Source organism: Chroicocephalus ridibundus, chromosome 3, assembly GCF_963924245.1.
Source record: "Chroicocephalus ridibundus chromosome 3, bChrRid1.1, whole genome shotgun sequence".
Lineage (NCBI taxonomy): Eukaryota > Metazoa > Chordata > Aves > Charadriiformes > Laridae > Chroicocephalus > Chroicocephalus ridibundus.
In genome coordinates this window covers 46,733,255-46,742,041 of record NC_086286.1, presented here as the reverse complement: position 1 = coordinate 46,742,041, position 8,787 = coordinate 46,733,255, and positions in this window count along the sequence as shown.

Sequence of the window (8,787 nt, the reverse complement as noted above, 5' to 3'; positions counted from 1 at the left end):
AAAAAAAAAGAAAAGCCAGAATGCTAATCCCCTTAGATAGCAAAAGACAGGCACTCTACCTTTGGAAGACACCCAGCAAAGGGCAGCGAATGAATTATTTTGTATGACCTTCACACACCGAGTTAAAAAGAAAAAAGAGCTTTGGTATATGCGAATCCTGACATTCATTGAAAGATGTTAAATTGGAAGGTCCTGGCTGCAGCAGACTTCTATTTAGCCAGAAAACAAAACCACTCCCAGTGCCTGAACTCTGCCAGAAGAGACAATCATTTTGGGAAGTAATGGAAGAAGCCTTGCATCAGGCACCCAAGACTGCCCACAAAGCTCTGCCTCGTGGCAAAGTGCTTCCTGTTCGTGCACTTCCCACTGGAAATAAATGACCACTCTCACACCTTACAGGCAATGAAAGGTGATTAGCAGCAGACTGCATTTGGGCCTGGTGCAAAGGACGGCATGTCTAGCTAATCATTAGCTCCATGTCTTTGGTCCCTGAGTCTGGTGAAGCTTCAGAAGAGCACAGCTGCACTGCATGGGCCCTAAACAGCCTTGTGGTATTATTTGATAGTAGCAAAAATAATGTGGTCTTCCAAGAAGAAAGGAAAATGCAGTTAAGTTCCCCAAACTGAAGATAATCTATGCTGCTCCAGTGAATCAGTCTTACAGCAGCATTTCTTCAAAAGCACAGAGTAATGACATCCACAAATACTTTGGCGACTACAAATACTACAATACTATGAATACTTTGAATTTACAAAATCCCTGCTGTATCAATCAACAACAAAGCTTGTGTTGTCACAGGTGGAGACCAAGCGCACAACATTTGCAGCATTACCAGGAGTTGGGGAGGCAGAATTTGAACAGTAAGATTGAAAAAAAGGAAAGGCTGTGAAGGATCCTGAGTCTGAGCCATTGCTGGTTCTGCCAGACTGCAATCTTAATTTTTTTCTTTAAAATCAGGGCGAGATCACTGGTTTTATTGCAAATATGCTGCCCAAGGTAGGAGACATCCATCTGTGAAAGATCTACAGTCTAATGACAAGCATTATCAGGTCTGCTGAAAATTTTTGAGAGCAACCCAGCAGAGAAAACACTGCTCCCGACCTTGGCAGAGTCTCATAACAAACACTATCCTGCAAACAGTCAAAAACGAAGGGAGGGATTCTACACAGGAGCCAATTGTTTTCCCTGCTTCACATTTTATGACAAAAAGCACGGGGAGAGCGCTGCCCCAATATCAATACATTCCATCCCAGGATCTTTGTGCCCTTTAGAAAACCAATTTAACTTACCAGCACTTACTTCCATGGTTGCCCAGAGACACCAAGGTGCCCTAGTATTAGCTCAAGCTCCCACTAAGAACCAGACAGCCTGTTGGTTCTTGAGGGTGGCAGGACACACCAGTCTGATCATCTGACCTTCTGGATATATGGCTAACACGTAGCCTGCTCCTTCCAGGCATATCCTCTTCTCCTTTCCAGATACTGGCTCCAAAGCAGAAAAGAAGGATGGAGCCATCCTGGTGTGGCGGTGTGCTCTCCCCTTGTCCCCCTTTCCCTCCCCGGCTCCTGCTCAAGCCATGGCCATCGGCGGGAGTTGTTATGAGTTGCACTTGAACTACGGGGGATGGCTGGCAACGTAGTCAAAACACTGCCTGGAGTGGGGACCTGGGTATCTTGTTCCCATGCGAGTATGACTATAGGTCAATTATCTTACTCTGCAAATAGTGGACAGCCCAAGAGCCCTTTGAGCTCTCCTGCACGGCAGTGGGCTGCACGACAGGATCTCCCCTTGAGTGGGGATGCTCGCTTAAGGTTCTGCTCCTCGAGGTTGAGAGATTCCTTGCTGCAACAGATTCTCGGTAAATGACTAATCGCATGCTAAACTTTGAAATCTTAGCTAAGTGATATAAGGATTGATTGCGCATATATAATCCTTTAGACATAAACCATTGACCAAGTCTGGGAATAGGATTGGATCCAGCCGCACCTAGACTCCCCTCTGAGAAGGAGTTTAGAAAGCAAGACCCCCTTGCTTTCTGAACCTCGTGACTCAACAAGAGGGTCTCCCTGACAGCTTGTCTGACCCTGGCCTCTATGCAGTAAATAACCAAGTGTACCCTGCCATCGAATCTCGTAAAACACTGTCGCATTCACTACTAACTTTGTTAAATCACTGTTTTATGTTTATCACTACTTCTCTCTTACAAGTGAAGTTAATCACTCCGCCCGCAACACCTGGTCAACAGATAACATCTGCTCTAACCATGAGGACTTTGAGTGTCAGAGGCAAGCTTTAGAAGGCCACGTTGTTTTTAAGGATGGGTCAACTGTCTGTAACTGGGCTACAACTTTCTCTCAGTAAACTACCTCTCCAGTTTGCAACTGTTTTATCAGGTTGTTATGTATTCACAGTTTGCAATCCAACATCTATGACGGACGCTGACTCACTGCATTGCTTTTTAAGCTGTTTGCTTTATTTATGCCTGCTTAATACCTATGTCCCAGCTTTCCTATTTGCATGACGGTGTCACCGAATTTCCGGTACTATGGTGTAGGCTGATTACTAAGTTTTGACAGAACAGTCAGAGTTCCTTTTAAAGTTGCTATCAACAGCAAGCCTGATTTCTGAAAGATTGCTTCTTACATTTACAATGCAGAAGCCACTTATGAACTGCAGGACTGCCAGCAGAGTAATTAACCCAGTGCTCGACAGTTCATATCCTTTGATTTTAGTTTGAGGGGAACTGTGCTTCAAATCTTTTCAGTTATAGAGAGTGTCTTTCATACTTTTTTTTTTCCTTTTGCTAGGTTTCATGATTTATAAGCAGGTTGGTTGAGGTCTGATTTTTCCTCATAATACTAGTAACTAGCACTGCCAAGCAGTCTAGAAATAATGTGATGTAGAAAAGGAGCAAGCTTTAGAGCTTCATACATAATTCAGATAAACAAAACACCCACCCAATAACTACCAAAACAATCATACTATCCTAAACCTTACCTTCTCCCTTCCTGTGTCACTGTCCCAATGTCCTGCTCTTGACTGCTTAGGTTTCCATGAGGAAAGGACCATGCAGAGTAAATTACAGGATCAGGACCGCAGGCTGTGCGCTTGCAGAAGCAGAGGCTTCATCTTGACAGATTCTTCAGAGTGCCACACACATCTCTGCTGATACAGAAGTAATAATAATAATTTCATGCTAAGAATTCTGCCAGTGCCAATGGCCAGTAGATAACATCCCTACAGAGAAGTAAAAAAGGGCCCTTAGTTCTGTCAGCCATAACTTCTAACATAAGCCAAGGGGCCTGATGTTAAAGATCAAAGCTTTAGATGGAGAGATAAAAGAAAATGAAATGTAAACCAAATAGCAACCCGTCATGGTTATGCAAATTCAGCTGGGTGTCATTACAGCAAACACCCGAACTAGAAGAGCTCAATAAACATGGAGGCTGCAACCTGGGGTCAGATGGGGCTTCTCTTCTTTATATCGGCAAAAACTTCCACCTCCTTAAATTTAGGAGTTGGTAGTCTTCATTGCGGAAACTTACACGAATTACAGAAATACAAGCAATTACATTATACCAGGTCAATGTGTGGTGAAAGTAAATTTCCATCAAAATCAGACTGTTCCCGCCAATAATGAGACACTGCTATGAATTGATTAGGCACGTACTATCAATTAAAAAGACCAGAGGAGAGTTTCTCAAAGAACATGCTTGCTCAAGAATCCCTTTTCTCCATTTCTCCATTTAATTAGTCATTGCATTATAATTAACAAATTCATGCAATAATCATTGTAATTTTAATCATCAAAGCTGAATGTACATTCCTTCTCATTAAATAAAATTAAATACAACAAAAGATGCTAACCAGGTTGTTTCAGAGCTCCAGGAAACGCTCTTTTACATACGTGCCAAAACAGGCAAAGATTGGTTTGTTACAGCAAATTTCTGTATCTTCCAGGCTATCTTACAGGGTGTAACATATCCAGATTGACCTAAGGAAGGAGAAGCAGCGTGGTTTGCAGTGACAGTATCTTTTATTAAACAGCTCGCTCTCTCTAGATACTTGCCATGTTTTAAGCAGACATTGAAGAATTTCTTACTAACAAGTTGAATGTTTGGAAAAATGCTGATCGACAGCTACAAGGGCTGAAAATTTCCATTTACTTGTATGGCATAAACATACACTTTCCCTCTGCAAGCATAGCCCAGGAAGCAGAGAAAAAAAACCACCTCTGAGGTGCAGGAGTAGTTAAGATTTGGTCACGAGCCAGGGTGCCGCTACCACACAAATAGCTGCCTCCAAGGCAGGAGAGAGACCCCACCAGCTCACTTCAGGTCAGCTACAGGTTTGCAACAGGGTGAGATTTTGACACCTTAAGCTGAAATCCAACCAGCAACAAAACTGCAGCCTCCCACCAACCTATAAAATCTTGCCCTTTTTTTTTTATTTTTCGGTTGGCCCTCCTCACAGGGGCCGTCACAGCCAGAGTCCAACTCCCGGCAGAGTCTCAAGATGCAGATTTCTCTTCCAGCCCTACTGCAGTTAACAGGTGCTCTCCTTTCAGTCCAGCTAGCAAAGCTCATCCAGAAAAACTCACAGCTGGGCAGGGGAAAACTCTTCTCTTGCCTGCCTGGGAATGAGATTCAGTTGCATTTTGTTGCAGAGTTTAAGTTGTACAATGCAGCTGGCTTATCTACATACCTGGTTTGTGTTAAGGGATGGAGAGAAAGAAAAGGGAAATCCTTCTAATCATGTCATCGCAACACACCAAACACACAGGATTTAAAAAGCCAAAACTAGGTATCAGTAGAAACACATGCCACTGCTGCCCCACTGATCCTGTCTTATACACTGTACCAAATTTGTCTGGACAAAATGCTGCATTGCATCACCTCACCAGACAGGAAGATTCTAAAAATTAGGATTTTGCAGGATGAGCTTGCACAGAACCTGTGTACAAAACTGCCCTCTGCTGTTTAGATTAAGACCTGCTCAAATAAATGACAGTGAGACCAAATCAGTTTTTAAATTGTAAGGGTCCAAGTCGTAAGAGGCAGAGCTATCTGACTTCAGCCGTTTTCTGCCTCCATGCACAGTAGAAACTTCATACAAGGCGGCCACCCATAACTGTCTTGCAGCACGGACCATCCGGAGGGATTTGCAGGCTGTGGCAACGTTCTGCTAGCAACATTGTGCAACAACACTCCATTCAGAAACTATCACGCAGCGGGTGAGCACCAATGGACATCCTCTCACCCCAAAGATGAGTCAAGAACATCCCCAGGGTGTCAGGGAAACGATGGTAATTGTGAGCGAGCGCTGCAGGAGGACATGCATCTGGCAACCCGTTAAATCAAGGCCTGACCTTTACAAAACAGAAACTGGAACTATACGCCTGGAGTCAGAAGCCTACAGCACGGAGGCCTTCGTGATTATTAGTTTACAGCAGCGACCGGAAAACAGAGTAGCAACCTTATGAAAAGATGTCCAGTAAATATTCTGTAAACTTGGTACCTGTAAGCCCCTACTGCAGGGAAAAAAGTGAGAGCTTGGATTTTCTTTTCAAGAACATATGGAAACCACTGTACTTTTTGAAAAAGCCGCCCATTATCCAGTGCCAATACGCTGGACAGTTTGGTACAGAAACATCACAGAAGGGTCAGCTCTTTTCCACGGCATCACTCACACATTCATACACAGGACGTGACAAATTCTGCCCTCCGAGAACAGCATCGGATGTCCACATCTTCTCCTTTGGGAAGCTCTGTTTTGGTACAAATGCAGAAAACAAGTACTGTTACCCGCACCAGAAGCTCAGTTTCTGGAGTGCCTCTGATGAAAGCTAGCCCAGTCCTCGTGAAGTACGCACAAGCTTCATCTCTTTGCAACAGGCTTTTGGTCAGATTTGACTGCTGTGCTGACAGGCTTTTTTTGGTCACTGCACGAAGGAGACTATAAGCTATACTGGTTGGTGTAAACACACAAATTAAAAAGCAAACCAAGCCTTGAAGAAATTATTATTTTTTTTCACATCAGCCCTTTTCATGTCCATATGTTTAAAAACGCAGAAGCATGGATGTACAGTACAACATGCCTTTGAAACACTCGCTAAAAGCACTTAGTGACCACTTCAAAGATTCCCTTGAAGTTTTAACTCATGTTAATTTTAACACAACGGTCATGTAGGGCCCCTGTTCAGCCTAATGGACTTTAAACACACCATCAACAGATGTACAAACGAAACTTTAGACAGAAGGTTCTTCCGGGTGCATAAATAGCTGGAGCTTTACTTTGATGATGGCTGGCTGGCCTCCTACACAGCAGGGTTGGGACTTCTCCATTTTTCAAGTTAAGGGCAACAATAATATTCTGTCATCCCCCAGGGTAAGGAAATCAGTGCCAGATGATTCCGTGTATGCCTGATCACCCTGGGTTTGGATTTGATTCCATTATCACTTAATGGTGAGACATCAAAGGTAGTCCTGCATGATCAGGAAACTAGCTGGTTTTTTTTTTTCTAAAAAAGCTGCCCGAGAAGCTCATAACTGACGACAGGAGACTTCCCAACACAAAACTAGCAGATCTCTGATTTTTTTAATGAGAAATTCTTAGTGTTGTGCACCACAGAAGGCAAGATGGCTTTCTGGGAGAAATGTTAGCAGTTTTACCTGCAGTAAAATAAGATTACAGATCTTATTCACCAGCAGCTGTGAGCTCAGCAGCAGCAAAATCCACAACGGGAATGACTCGCTTCCACCTTTTTTTAATCTGCACAGGTGGAAAAAAATATGGTGCTATGCAGTGCACAGCTAATACAATGGCACTGCTACCACTGCACTTGCGATGACCTGCACTTTGCTTACGTCTGAAACCGGTTCTAAATTACAACCTCCTACATCTGTGGGCGGTGCGTGCTAGCTGCACCAGTGTCAGCCTGCCATTGTTGGAGCAACAGCAAATTCCCATTCTAGACAGTACCTCCAAGTCTTCACAGTTTCTACGGTATTAGTTTCATCAGATTTTGGGGAAAAAAAAATAAATCTTAAGCCTTGTAAAAAGGATTCATCATTCCCACCCTATTGGCCAAGGCACTCAAAACAGGTATCAGAGCTTGCTTCAGCATACTAACCAGGTACTTCTGGGTTATCAAATATGACAACTAACTTAAGGCTTCAATTAAACCTATGCTATCTAAAATTTTGTTTGCATCTAACTTTTCAGGCTCAAGAAAACTAAAAAGGGTTAGAGTAATATATATGTCTATGGTGTTTATTAAAGCAATGACCGTTTGTAGACATAATCAGACTCTCGACAAGTCTTCCATCAAAATCAGAAGAATTGACACCGAGGTTTGCTGAAACATACTTAGTTCAGGAGAGCTTTGCTGTAAGCTAAATTGTGAATTCAAATTGTCATCATTACACCAAAGAGCACAGAAAGTTGTTCAGGTTTGAAAGAAGGGTGCCACTTTCCTCATGCTGTTTGGATTTGTTTTTCAAGGCAGGGTGGAAGAGTTTAACTTAAGACGTCGTTAAAAGCTGAACCAAAAAGATATCACACTGAAGTGACCACCACCAGCAAGGACAGCAGGTAAACACGCTAACAGTTCTGTCAGTGTAATGTACGAATTCTTAGTTTTTCCTTTTAAGGGTTACAAAGGAGAAGAAAAACTCTTCCAAAAAGCCTCACTGTACTCATTAAAAATAAAACCTTCTGCAATTTCAAAATATTTGTATTAAGTATTCTAGGTGCCAAATAACTTTGTCCCTCTAAAATAAACTGAAAGGAAAAGAGCAAGCCAGCCATTGTCACCTGAACATTATGGCTACGAAGTTTTACTTTTACCTTACGCTACCTGAACAATTCAAGCACAACAAATAGACTAAACTACAGCCAGCTGTTCAGGAAATTTTTGTTCGTACCAGCCATTAACTTCGGTATTTGCTGCATTACAGAAAGAGTCAAAGGCACCTCAAATCTTGGGAAATTGTGTTTTCAAGGAGTTAAGGGGGAAATATGTCTTCCATGGCAAACCATCTAAGCCGACTGACTCAGTAAGAGCCATTTCCATTCCCAAACTCAGGCATTTGACTGCTAGGTGACCATGAACTATCCACTTCACCTCTCAAAAATTCTGTGTGAGGCAACTTCTGAAACAGTGAGCCCTATGGTTTGGAAGAATCTGCCTTTACAGAAACTTACACCAGGCAGAAATTAGATAAATGGGATCACAGTATGTCACTTCTACTTGGATTATGTCAGGTACTACCTTACACACCAACAACGTTAGCACAAACTTTCAGCTGGTCTGAAAGGCAAGACACCTTCAAGCGTTCTCCTGCTTTCTTCTCCTTACGTTAAAACAAGTCACCACACCAAAAATATAAAGCTACATTTTTGTTTCTTCTGCCACCTGAGTGGTGATAGCACAAAACCAGAGAACAGTAGAAGCCAAACTGGTTTGACATTTAGAACATCCTATCCATGGAAACCTGCTTTCAGAAGTACACTTCTGATACTCACTTGAGTCTGTGTATTATTTGCCTCCTTTTCACTAGCAAAGGAAACCTTACCTAAAATCAAGTTTACAGCATCACACCATACCAAAATTTTACACCATCTTCCCAGTTCCATTAGCTTTAGCTAGTTTAGCCTGGGGATATCATTGTCTTACCTTACCAGTGCAATTTTTTTTTTTTAGGCAAATACCAAAGACAGCTGACAACCATTTTCCATGGTCTTGAAGACTAGAAACTGAAATGTTAACTGCCTATCTTGCAAAAA